At 42.3% G+C, this 13,532-nt stretch overlaps 1 protein-coding gene across 3 annotated transcripts in view; it reads right to left on the reverse strand.

The window, feature by feature from the left end:
• Positions 1–4,280: 4,280 nt before the first annotated feature.
• The window catches only part of tmem71 (transmembrane protein 71), a 52,102-nt gene continuing 42,850 nt past the window's right edge, over positions 4,281–13,532 (reverse strand). For all 3 annotated transcript variants that reach the window (XM_072570126.1, XM_072570127.1, XM_072570128.1), the window contains one exon: positions 4,281–7,136. The gene's annotated coding sequence lies outside the window, so the exon portion shown is untranslated. The remainder of the gene's footprint in view (positions 7,137–13,532) is intronic.

Genomic DNA, 13,532 nt, shown 5'->3' on the forward strand with positions numbered 1-13,532 from the left:
ATAATAATTGCTTTGGACGGCTTCACGCCTGATTTGAACTGACCACACCAGAGCAAACGCGTTGCTGGAAGGTTTAACATCTGGGCGACACGTGCTCAACTTTTTTTTCTGCACAGCATTTTGTGAACTCACCATCGTGCTATCTGTGCAGCAGCAAAGACTGGAGCCACACGCAGGGTTCACGCGAGGGTCACACTGCTTGCGTCTCAAGCGTGTCCCCAGGAAAAGCACTGTGGAGAATGTGGGCATCGATCCCACTACCTCTCACATGCTAAGCGAGCGCTCTACCATTTGAGCTAATTCCCCTACGCTGCGCCCTTGCTCCGCCCCCATGGTGCTTCGGACCGATGAGCTGAGAGCAGCAGGCGATTTCCTCTCGAGATTGCACGCTGTATTCAACCGAACAACGCGACGCGACTATCGACACATCCGAGCAGCAGCAGCAGCACGTGCGCGAAGTCTTCTGGAAAACACGGTGCCGCCGAAAGAATCGCCAGCGAGACGCTCTGAGATTCCAGAATCCAAACGAACCGATCGGCGCCAGCAGTCACCACTTTGGAGGCTGATTTCCTGACCTCCCTTGAGTTGCAGGTTTCTGACAACGGTTGCTGTTTGGCTCGCAGCACCTTGAAAACCGGCCTATTTGGGCATGGGATGTGGCTAGCCAGCTTGCTGATGCTCACTTCTCACAGTAAGTAGTGCGTCAATTTTATAACTTGAATGTCTTATGTTGAAAACCTACAGTAGTTGTGAATGCAATTTAGTGTATTTTTGTCCCATTCAATTCTTCAGAACTGGTGATGACATTTCTTTCAGTCTGCTTCAAGTGTGATTCGAACTGACCGCACCAGAGCCAATGTGCTGCTGATTCGTTTAGCACCTGGGCCACATATGGCCTTTCTTAAAATTTTCGAAGGGTACCATTCAGCTTATGAGATTGTATCCCTGCAAAAACTCCAGCTTGTTCTCCAGGATCCCTGTACTTCGATTATACTTTTATGCAAAGTTGACTTTCTTGGCACTCTCCCCAGCTGTCTCTGGTTTGTTGACATGTGTTCATTGGTATAAATGGTTCTGAAAACCTGCAAAGGTGTCTAAATCTGTGATCATTAGATCAAATATCACCTTCTCTCACTGTGTCAAATTTTGATTCGTTTAGATTCCCTTACAGCGTGGAAACAGGCCTTTCTGCCCAACAAGTCCACACCAATCCTCTGGAGAATAACCCACCGAGTCACATGACACTATGCTTACCCCTGACTGGAGCACCTAACACTATGGGCAATATAGCATGTCCAATTTACCTCATCGGCACATTTTTTTTTGGAATGTGTAAGGAAAGCCACATAGTCACCTGAGGTTAGAATTGAACCTGGGTCCCTTAGGCTGTGAGGTAGCGGTGTCTAACCACAAAGCCACCATACTTTCAAGCAGTCCAGTACTGAACTTTGCTACACTTCCTTTTGTTAAATGAGGTTATAAATATAGTTGTAATGCTGTCGTTGTCATGGAGTATTGGAACAGAAATGCGTATTCATCCCCTCAAATCTGTTCCACAATTCAATCAGATTGTGACTGATCAGTTTCTTAACTACATTTCTGCAACTTGATTCTATTACTTCTGATAAAGTACTTTGTTGCATACAGATAGGAATAGCAGACAATATTACATAATGCAGTGAAACAGTGAATGAAAAATTCTTCATTTACATATTTTTAATACATTCAGTACTTTCATAATCTGTTCATTAGAAAGTTGCACAGAAATGGTTAACATTTTTATTGTTGTTTTATTTTGAAATGAAAACTCAAAACATTTAAGTCTTCAACATTTATTATATTCTGGACTTTCATTAAACTTAATTCTTGGTCTTCAAAAATCTGGGCATTTGTCAAGGTGGACATGTGAACGTACAAATTAAGAGGTGGAGTATTGTATTTTGCATCAGTATTTATGGTGGAAAAGGATATGGAAGATATAGACTGTAGGGAAATAGATGGTGACATCTTGCAAAATGTCCATATTACAGAGGAGGAATTGCTGGATGTCTTGAAAAGGGTCAAGGTGGATAAATCCCCAGGACCTGACCAGGTATACCTGAGAACTCTGTGGGAAGCTAGGAAAGTGAGTTCTGGGCCTCTTGCTGAGATATTTGTATCATCGATAGTCACAGGTAAGGTGCCAGAAGACTGGAGGTTGGCTAACGTGGTGCCATTGTTTAAGAAAGGTGGTAAGGACAAGCCAGGGAACTATAGACCGGTGAGCCTGACCTCAGTAGTGGGCCATTTGTTGGAGGGAACCCTGGGGGACAGGATGTACATGTATTTGGAAAGGTAAGGACTGATTACGGATAGTCAACATGGCTTTGTGCATGGGAAATCATGTCTCACAAACTTGATTGAGTTTTTTGAGGAAGTAACAAAGAGGATTGATGAGGGCAGAGCAGTAGATGTGATCTATATGGACTTCAATAAGGCGTTCGACAAGGTTCCCCATGGGAGACTGATTAGCAAGGTTAGATCTCACGGAATACAGGGAGAATTAGCCATTTAGATACAGAACTGGCTCAAAGGTAGAAGACAGAGGGTGGTGGTGGAGGGTTGTTTTTCAGACTGGAGGCCTGTGACCAGTGGAGTGCCACAAGGGTCGGTGCTGGGCCCTCTACATTTTGTCATTTACATAAATGATTTGGATGTGAGCATGAGAGGTACAGTTAGTAAGTTTGCAGATGACACCAAAATTGGAGGTGTAGTGGACAGCGAAGAGGGTTACCTCAGATTACAACAGAATGTGGACCAGATGGGCCAATGGGCTGAGGAGTGGCAGATGGAGTTTAATTCAGATAAATGTGAGGTGCTGCATTTTGGGAAAGCAAATCTTAGCAGAACTTATACACTTAATGGTAAGGTCCTAGGGAGTGTTGCTGAACAAAGAGACCTTGGAGTGCAAGTTCATAGCTCCTCGAAAGTGGAGTCGCAGGTAGATAGGATAGTGAAGGCAGCGTTTGGTATGCTTTCCTTTATTGGTCAGAGTATTGAGTACAGGAGTTGGGAGGTCATGTTGCGGCTGTACAGGACATTGGTTAGGCCACTGTTGGAATATTGCATGCAATTCTGGTCTCCTTCCTATCGGAAGGATGTTGTGAAACTTGAAAGGGTTCAGAAAAGATTGACAAGGATGTTGCCAGGGTTAGAGGATTTGAGCTATAGGGAGAGGCTGAACAGGCTGGGGCTGTTTTCCCTGAAGCGATGGAGGCTGACGGGTGACCTTATAGAGGTTTACAAAAGTATGAGGCGCATGAATAGGTTAAATACGCAAAGTCTTTTTCCTGGGGTTGAGGAGTCCAGAACTAGGTTTAGGGTGAGAGGGGAAAGATATGAAAGAGAACTAAGGGGCAACATTTTCACACAGAGAGTGGTACGTGTATGGAATGAGCTGCCAGAGGAAGTGGCGGAGGCGAGTACAATTGCAACATTTAAAAGGCATCTGGATGGCTATATGAATAGGAAGGGCTTGGAGGGATATGGCCCGGGTGCCGGCAGGTACGACTAGATTGGGATGGGATATCTGATCGGCATGGATGGGTCAGACCGAAGGGTCTGTTTCCGTGATGTATATCTCTATGACTCTTCAACTCTGATCTACCCATTAGTAACATTCTAGTTGGTCTGACTTTAATTCAGCTTCATATTCCTGCATACTCATGGTGATCTTTCATCTCCTTTTTCCAATTGTCACAAAGCTGTTCCTTTTCTCAAGGATACTGTGTCCTTGGTTTTTTTTCAGAGGGGTCATAAACAGCTCCTGGTTCCAATCAATCTGGTTTGGGACAGAGATGAAAAGGATTTTGAGACCTTTTGTTTATATGTAAACAAATGAGACTTCAGGACAAAGTGATCATGTTTTAGAAGTGACCTGTATAATGAAAGGAGAGTGGTCAGCTCTCTCGCTGAGCAGTTCAGTCCAGAACTAGTTAGAGGTTCAGCTGTGTGGGAACGGGTTGCGAAAAACTCTCTCTCCTTCTGCCCTTCTAACTTCATCTTCACTGTTTTTAAGGGGGTTTGCTTATTGGGGCTGTTGCGTATATTCAGAATAGCTTAATTAAGTCTTGATTTGGAGATGCCGGTGTTGGACTGGGGTGTACAAAGTTAAAAATCACACAACACTAGGTTATAGTCCAACAGGTTTAATTGGAAGCACACTAGCTTTCGGAGCGATGCTCCAACCACCTGATGAAGGAGCGTCGCTCCGAAAGCTAGTGTGCTTCCAATTAATCCTGTTGGACTATAACCTGGTGTTGTGTGATTTTTAACTTAATTAAGTCTAGTTTGGATAGACTGAGTTCTGTCGGGGTTCTTCTGTTCTTTGTGTTTCATTGTGTAATCTTGGGAATACATTTTTGTCTGTTTTAAAACCTGGTCAACCTGGCTACCACACTCCGGGTAATTTTCACTGTATATTTACCAAACAAAACTGTAAAGTTATGATCTGGGGCTGCCTGCTTAAGAATGTTTTGAGTGGCCTGGCCTAGTCCATAACACTATCAAGAATCCATTAATACCTTTTTCAGAAAATGTTCATAGATTCTACCTCCACTACTTTTGAGGAAGAGAGCTACAAAGCGTCATGACAGCTCGTTAGGAAAAAAAATCTTTCTATCTCTGTCTTAAGAGGACAACCCTTCATTTTTAAACAGTGATCATTAATTCCATATGAAGGTTAAGAGAATAAATCAAATTGATTTGAGGTGAGAGGGAAAAACAATCTTCTATTACAGTTGAGCAAATAAATCCATTCTAAATAAAACTTGAAAAATTGCAGCTGTATTACAGCCCTGGTGAATTGATCATCAAATCTGCTTTTAATTGATGGCACAAATCTTGAAGGGCATTATCGAGGTCAGTTTTAAGCAATTTATTACAGATTTATAGCGAAAGAAAAAGAGAAGCAAATGCAAATAGACATTAATATGCTTATCAGTAACATTAATAGCATATTGTGTTTGCTTATTCTTAAATGATATCTTTCAGTAGTCAAACAAATTCCATTGTTCATATTTAGCATGTTCAAATAATCAATTGATTAGCAGGGATACGTCTATCTGGTTCCAAAGTAATAACTCAGACGTTGGAAATTTAGAAACTCGTTGTGTTAACCAAACTTGAAAAGCCCCAATGTACAAAATATTGCCCAGTGTCCCTCATGGATTCCCACTTTAAAGCTGATGGATCAGTTCTCTATCTGTTCCAATCAGTGGGGATGCCACACAAAATGGAGGAAACCCTTCTCACAGTGAAAACTGCACTTGGTCTCCAGCAGGTGTTTTTGTGGTTACGATGACCCATGCTGTGTCGAGAAAAGATTCTGTGACAGGAAGATTAGTGAAGATGTGTGAAGGAGGTTTCTCTCCCTGTTTGCTCTTTCACTTTTCATGCCAAGCTCAGAGTGGCAGTTAACGTCTTCAGAATCTGGACAATGCTGGCACTACTTATCCACTCTTACAAACAAACAATTATGTTTTCCACCAAACTTGAATTCAATGCCTGCATTCAGTGGCTCTGTGGTTAGCACTGCACCACAGTACCAGGGACCCTGGTTTGATTCCGATCTTGGACGACAGTCTGTGTTGAGTTTGAATGCTCTCCCTGAGTCTGCATGTGTTTCTGCCTAATGCTGTGGTTTACTTCCACAGTCTAAAGCTGTGCAGCTGAGATGGATTGGCCATGCCTGTAGTGTCCAGAGATATATAGGTTCGGTGGATTAGTAATGGTAACTGTGGTGTTACAGGGATAGAGTGGGCATCTCTTAAGAGGGTCGTTGCAGACTTAATGGGCTGAATGGCCTTTATCTGTGCTGTAGGGATTCTATGTTCAGCAGGAGAGTTCCATGGCCATGACTAGCTGAAGCAAACATATCACTGGAGTCCATTAGTAATGTTGGATGCTACCAAGGCCCTATTACTCCCCACCTCTGTTGGGAGGTACAGTGGTGAATGCTTTAAGGAGGTTAGCTGGAGATGTGAGAACTCTGAATGCAGTGCTCTTGAGATGGCTGTGATTGGGAAGAAACTGTTGTGCACTTCCTTCTGGAATGTGCCTTTGGCAAGAGATGCAGTGGCTTTTGTTGAGTTTAATCTTGAGCAACTTCACTGTCCAAAGCTCTCTAAGCTGGTGCAATAAAGTTTGGGACAGTGGCCTAAAGACCCCACTTTGAAAGGGCATGGACTAAAACTCTCCTGGCATAACACCCTAAGGGCTGGAACCCAAACAAGTGCCCTTGGACTGTTTGCATCAGTGAGTTTGATAAGTGGCAACATCATCTTGGATAGGCACATATGCCTAGTGACTGGTGCTGGATGTTGGTTCTATGTGGGCACTGATCAGCAGGAAAGCAGAATGAATGATATCAAACAAAATGCTACAGCTGGATCTGTAGCCCAGCCCAATGATGTAAAGAGATGCAGTTCTCTTAAATATAATATTCACATCATCTATAATGTAGCAGCTGCCAGCATCTTTGTCTTTCTCTCTTTTCATAAGTGAGGCCTAGTGAGCTAGTGTGGCATCATTATAGGAATGCTTTTGCTGCACAACAGTCACTATCTCATAGACAGAATGGTTGAATGTACGTGAATTGAGATGCTGCTTGTATTATTTGTGGCCTCCACCAACTGAACACATACCTGGATATCAAAGAGGTCAAAAGATAATGGACACAAGGACACCTAGGATTAGCCAAGGATAAGTCTCTGCCACATTTTAAGAGTCTTTCATCAGCCATTCCTCCATGGAGACTATTGAGATGGCTCAGTGTGGAAATGAAGCGAGGTGAGATTTAAAGATCATTTGAAGCTAGATGTGTAAGGGCAAGAGAGAATAGTTTCTTATATTCAAGTCCATTTGACATTTTCATCCTCCTTTAAAAAAGCATCTTGATTTCTGAAATGATTTAACCACTTGGTTTTCTCTAGAATTGTGAAATGACGAACCGTGCTTAAGATCAAGAGAGAAAGGATCATTGCGTCTCCCGACAGTTCAACGTGATGTGCTTCCCACTTGTCAAAATTGTCAAGACTTTTCCAACTTCATCCCTAGTGCTGCTATGAAGCAGTTCATATGTAATTGTTCTTCAAATTCTGTTTCAAGCAAAAAAAAAAGTTACAATCATCTTGTTTACGTCTGCCCAGGGTACTGTAATATTATAAAACTTTCAAACAGTCTATTTGAGAGAGAAGGACACTTCACATTCAGTCACACCCCATTTAAAATCGGATTTGGTAAAAAGAATTCAAGTTTTAATTTGACTGACTTCCATCTTTGGCAAAATAAAGTCATTTTTTGAGTTTGATTTATTGTCACACACCAAGATGCAATGAGAGGTGTTGTTTGTGTGCTGTATAGGCAGTTGGTATTATACAAAGTGCATCAGGGCAGCAGAAGAGAGTGCAGAATACAGAGTGACAGCAACCAAGGAGATGCAGAGAGTAAAAGAGATCAGAATTAACATTTGGGAGGTCCATTCAAAAGTCTGACAGCAGGTTGAAAGAAGCTGTTTTTGAATCTGTTTGTATATGTATTAAAACTTCTACATCTTCTACACAATGGTTATAAAATGTAATCACCAAACGGTTTGCTCAACCAATCATAGACTTCATGGGAATTAACTATATACTTGAGCAATTGATGGATTTGGCTGTGATGTGTCCGGCCAAACATTAATTAGGATCATATTTTAACATTTGCGCGATTATTTCACCAATTTCACATAAAATTTGTGTACTCTTTTCTCAACGTTCAGCGTATCTTCACACAGACCTATATAGTGTGCTGAGAGATGCATAATTTGTATCGAAATTAATACCATTTTGGCATTTAGATATCAAAAAATAGTGGCATATGGGAGTTGGTTACTTTTCTGAACGGTTTCTTTAAAAAAAAAATCAGTCTTTCCAAAAAGTGACTTATTCCAGTATGTTTCAAGGAGCAGATGACTGCACACCCTGTGGTCTTAATGGAAAAAGCTTTATACTGTGGTGCTCACCACAGGTTGAGTAAACATCTAAGTCATTGGGCTTGGTTTCAGTTCAGAAAAATTCTGGATAGGTGAGCTTTTTTGTTAAGATCTCAGTTCAAAAGTAAGTTTTCAGTTCAGCTCAAAGGATGGGAATTTTGAGTTTAAAAATAGGTAGAAGCTTTGTTTTGCTGTATGGTTTAAAATGATTCAAAATGCTTCCTTTAGCTTGGTTTGCTTTTTTCCCCATTTTCCCCATTTTTTCTTTTGTGTAAAAACTTCTGTTGAAGAAAGTCTGTTGGGAGATGCGATTATGTCCATGATTAACTACCATGTTAAATAACTAACTAAAACAAAAGAAGAGGTGGGGTGCTGCATTTTGGAAAGGCAAATCAGGGCAGGATTTATCTACCTAATGGTAAAGTCCTGGGGACTGTTGCTGAACAAAGAGACCTTGGAGTGCAGGTTCATAGTTCCTTGCAAGTGGAGTCTCAGGTAGACAGGATAGTGAAGAAGACCTTTGAGAATATGGGTGTTGGGAGGTCATGCTGTGGCTGTATAGGTCATTGGTTAGGCCACTTTTGGAATATTGTGTGCAATTCTGGTCTCCCTCCTGTGAGAAGGATGCTGTGAAACTTGAAAGGGTTCAGAAAAGATTTACAAGGATGTTGCCGGAGCTGGAGGATTTGACCTGTGGAGAGGGGCTGAATAGGTTGGGGCTGTTTTCCCTGGAACTTTGGAGGCTGAGGGGTGACCTTATAGAGGTTTGTAACATCATGAGTGGCATGGGTAGGGGAAATAGAAAAAGTCTTTTCCCTGGGGTGGGGGAGTCCAGGACAAGAGGGTGTAGATTTAGGATAAGAGAGGGAAGATTTAAAAGGGACCCAAGGGAAAATATTTCACGCAGAGGGTGGTGCATTTATGGAATGAGCTGCCAGAGGAATTGATGAAGGCTGGTATTATGAAGTTGAAGGTGTGTACTGTACTTTTAAGAGAGGGTGAATGCTATTCTGAACTGAGAGATTACAAGCACCTATGTATATAGCTAGATGGCAGTCCCAGAATTTACTGGAAAATTGAAAGTGCGTAACATTTGACTGTGAAATGGATACCTGAGCTTTGGTTGCTGTTTTGACAACACTTCAAATTTAACCAGTTTAAATTATGTCCCAGGATACTAAAACCCAATTGAATTTGAATTTATTGTTTTGCCAACATTGAACCAAATGTGACAATCTGATGTTGGGAATATAAAATGCCGACATTTTGAAAATTAGAGAGACACCAGCTCCCATCAAGAGAGACCCAAAAAATTAGGAAACACTCTCTGTCACAAGTACCTTTTCATAAGAACCATACTTTCAGTAAAAAGAAAGATGACTCAGGGGATCTTCGGCCGGAAGAAGACAGAGACCAAAGACAACAGCAGGTATATGGTTTGGAAATTAAGTTGATGTAATTTCAATAAGTGTCTTATTGGAAAAGCATATTGTTATAGAATTAGAGGCAGGTAATAAGCAGTTAAGAGAAAGGAGGGCTTAAGAATTGTGAATAGTTGTTGTTTAATGTTCACTTTTAGGCTTATAAAATAAATTGATGTTATTTTCTTCAAATTGTGGAATTTGGGACTTCTCTGACACTCGTATTTTAACAGATTACAGTGTGAGGTGAGCTTTTCTGAGCGCTTGTTTTATTAATAGAGGGGTTCACCACTATGTCATAACACCAGTACATTTACAGCATTTAAAAGACATCTGGCTGGGTATATGAATTGGAAGGATTGAGAGGGATGTGGGCCAAGTACTGGCAAATGGGACTTGATTAATTTAGGATATCTGGTCAGCATGAATGAGTTGGATTGAAGGGTCTTTTCCAACAGAAAATATAATCCTAAATTCATTCTTGCAAAATGTTGCTTAATAAGACGAGACCTCACTAATTAATTAACAGAAAGTAAGCAAAGGTCATGCTGCAGAACCCTTCTGAATTAGTTTCACGAGAACTTGTAGGTTTTAATGCATATTAAAAATGATTGAACTGTAGTAAAGACTCAAAAGGAACAAATAATTCTCAATGCTTAGACAATGAAACGGACTTCAAATAATGAGGCTACTGGGAACGTTAGTGCAATCAACAAAACTGCAGGGTTATTTCCTATTTTAAATGAAACATTCTCTTTGAGTTCCTCCCCTCCCAAGGAAAACCACCAGAGCCCAGAAGAGAGACATGGAGAGGGTGACCTTTGGCCAGGCCTCTGTTCACAGTGTTCTGCATCAAGTAGATTACACTTAAATGACTGCATTTCAAAGTCAACAGTAATGTTGTCTTTGCTTCTGACACAAGTATAGTGGGCTTCAAGGAATCATGCTGTACAGAAGGGACCCTCCAGCCCATTGTGTCTACACTGATGATAAAAACTAAATCTACACTACTCCCACTTTTGGCCAAAAGGGTGTAGGGTAGTGCAGTTGGCTAAATAACTGGCTTGCAATACAGAGTAATGTTAAAAGTATGGGTCAGTTCCTATACCAGCTGAGGTTACTGTAGAGGACTCTCCTCCTGAACCTCCCCCACCCACCCCCACCTGAGTTGTGGTGACCCTCAGGTTAAAACAGTTCCAGTTGTCTCTCTGTAATTAGAAAGTAGCCCTCTGGTCTGGTAGGACTGGCAACTTGACTTTTACAAGGTAAAAACAATGTTTGCAGATGCTGAAAATCAAATACTGGATTAGTGGTGCTGGAAGAGCACAGCAGTTCAGGCAGCATCCAACGAGCAGCGAAATCAACGTTTCGGGCAAAAGCCCTTCATCAGGAATAAAGGCAGTGAGCCTGAAGCATGGAGAGATAAGCTAGAGGAGGGTGGGGGTGGGGAGAGAGTAGCATAGAGTACAATGGGTGAGTGGGGGAGGAGATAAAGGTGATAGGTCAAGGAGGAGAGGGTGGAGTGGATAGGTGGAAAAGAAGATAGGCAGGTCTGACAAGTCAAGGAGACAGTAACTGAGCTGGAAGTTTGAAACTAGGATGAGGTGGGGGAAGGGGAAATGAGGAAGCTGTTGAAGTCCACATTGATGCCCTGGGGTTGAAGTGTTCCGAGGCGGAAGATGAGGTGTTCTTCCTCCAGGCGTCTGGTGGTGAGGGAGCGGCGGTGAAGGAGGCCCAGGACCTCCATGTCTTTGGCAGAGTGGGAGGGGGAGTTGAAATGTTGGGCCACGGGGCGGTTTGGTTGATTGGTGCGGGTGTCTCGGAGATGTTCCCTAAAGCGCTCTGCTAGGAGGCGCCCAGTCTCCCCAATGTAGAGGAGACCACATCGGGAGCAACGGATACAATAAATGATATTAGTGGATGTGCAGGTCCATCTGGAACCAGTCTGCCCATCTGATCAATCCTGTAATCTCAGACCTTCTTCACAAAGTCAGCTGGCCAATCATTGTGTCACCCAAATTTACTTTTCTCATTTTCACGTTGTCATCTTTATCATTTACTGTATATATCTTATAGACCTGAAGAAGGTTTACCTTTTGATGTTGCCTGGCTTGCTGTGTTCTTCCAGCCTCCTGCCGTTCTATTCCAGTCACACAAACAACATTCTATCATCACTTTCTGTCTCCTACCAGTCAGTGAAGTTTGGATATAGCTTGCCAAGTTATCTTGGCTTACATGTGTTTTTACCTTCTTTATCAGTTTCCCACATGGAATCTTGTTAAAGGCTTTGTTGAAATCCATATAAACTGCACTACCATCTACAAACTTGATCATCTTCTGAAAAAATTCAATTAAATTTGTTTGCCAGGACCTCCCACTGACAAAGCCATGCTGACTACTTCTGATCAAACCTTTCCTCTCCAAATGAAGATGAATTCTTTCCTTCAATTTTCCCCAACAATTTTCCTACACTGATGTGAGATTCATGAATATGTAATTCCCTGATCTAGCTCTACCATCCTCTACTGACCAGATAGCGGATCAGAACCTGTGTCCTGATGTCAAATTGCTCAAGAATCTCATAGTCCTGCTTCTGGAATTCTGTACCTACACCCTCCTTCTCCAAAGTGAAGGCAGACCCCCTATCAATGTCCCCTGGTTCCATGCACAAGATTGTCCCCTTGGTCCCGAACATCTCCTACTCTTTCCCTGGTTATCCTCTTCCTCCACTATATTCATAAAATACCTCTCTAATCTTACCTGTCAGTGTTTCTCATGCTCCCTCTTTGCTCTCCTATTTGCTTTTTGAAGATTTCCCCTTCACTTTCGACACAACAGTAGGGGGGTGTCTGTCGATTTGAACTTGCTTCTAGCCAGCACCATTCCAAAGACCAAATGGAAAGGTGAAGGTAGAAAGTATCCACCTGTCCAGCTCACCACCTGGTATCCAATCCTATTGGTTTCAATGGGATTCAGTGGAGTATGTTGTGTGATGCTCACCACTACTAGCTTGGCAGGTTCCAGTATTTTGCTGCCACCCCCATGATTTTCTTGACTGTGTCTAAGGACATAATTGATTTAAAGTGGTACAGGAAACCCATTCATGAGTCTAACGGGAAGAAGGTCTTGTCTTAAACAAGATGTAGTTTACTGAATTTATTTTTGGTTGACACATGAGATGTGACGTCACTAACTGTACAAGCATTTACTGCCCATCCTTGAGATAGTAGTGAGCTGCCTTCTTGAACCGCTGCAGGTCCGTCTGCTGTAGGTAGAGCTACAACACCAATGGGAGGGACTTCCAGGATACCGCCCAAGCAACAGTGAAGGAAAACTGGTATAAATTCCAGTCAAGCTGGTGAGTGGCTTAGAGGGGAAACCTGCAAATGTGGTGTTCCCATACGTCTGTCGCCCTTGTCCTTCTAGGTGGGCGTGGTTGTGGATTTGGAAGGGACTGCCTGAGGATCTTTGGTGAACTTATGTAGTAAATCCTATACATGGTACAGATTGCTGCTTCTGAGTATTGGTGGTGGAGGCAGTGAATGCTTGTGGATGTGGTACCAATCAAATGGATTACTTTGTCCTGGATGGTGCAAAGCTTCTTGAGTATTGTTGGAGCTGCACTCATCCAGGCAAGTGGAGAGTATTCCTCACACTCACGACTTGCATGATGATGGACAAGCTTTGATGAGTTAAGTGGTGAGTTACTTGCTGCAGTATTCCTACTCTCTGATCTCCTCTTAGCCCCTGTATTTATGTCACTAGTCCAGTTGGTAGCACCATTGATTGTCAAGGAGCAGTGATTAGATTGCCGCTTATTGGAAATGGTCATTATCTGGGATTTATATGGTGCAAATGTTACTTACCACTTTTCAGCCCAAATCTGGATCTTGTATTTAGTAGCTCTCATGCAGCAAGATCTGGACAAGTTACATTAGTAAGTTAGACATTGTATTTGAGGCTATGAGGAATCATGAGATAACACGTCTGACCTCTTCAAGATCCAAAGACGTTCCACCATTTCTCTGCCCAAGTCCTTATGTGGTTATCAAATTGGATTTGTGCTTAATGCATTCTCCAACAATAACCCTTTCAGAACC

This window comes from Chiloscyllium punctatum, chromosome 5 (genome assembly GCF_047496795.1).
Source record: "Chiloscyllium punctatum isolate Juve2018m chromosome 5, sChiPun1.3, whole genome shotgun sequence".
Lineage (NCBI taxonomy): Eukaryota > Metazoa > Chordata > Chondrichthyes > Orectolobiformes > Hemiscylliidae > Chiloscyllium > Chiloscyllium punctatum.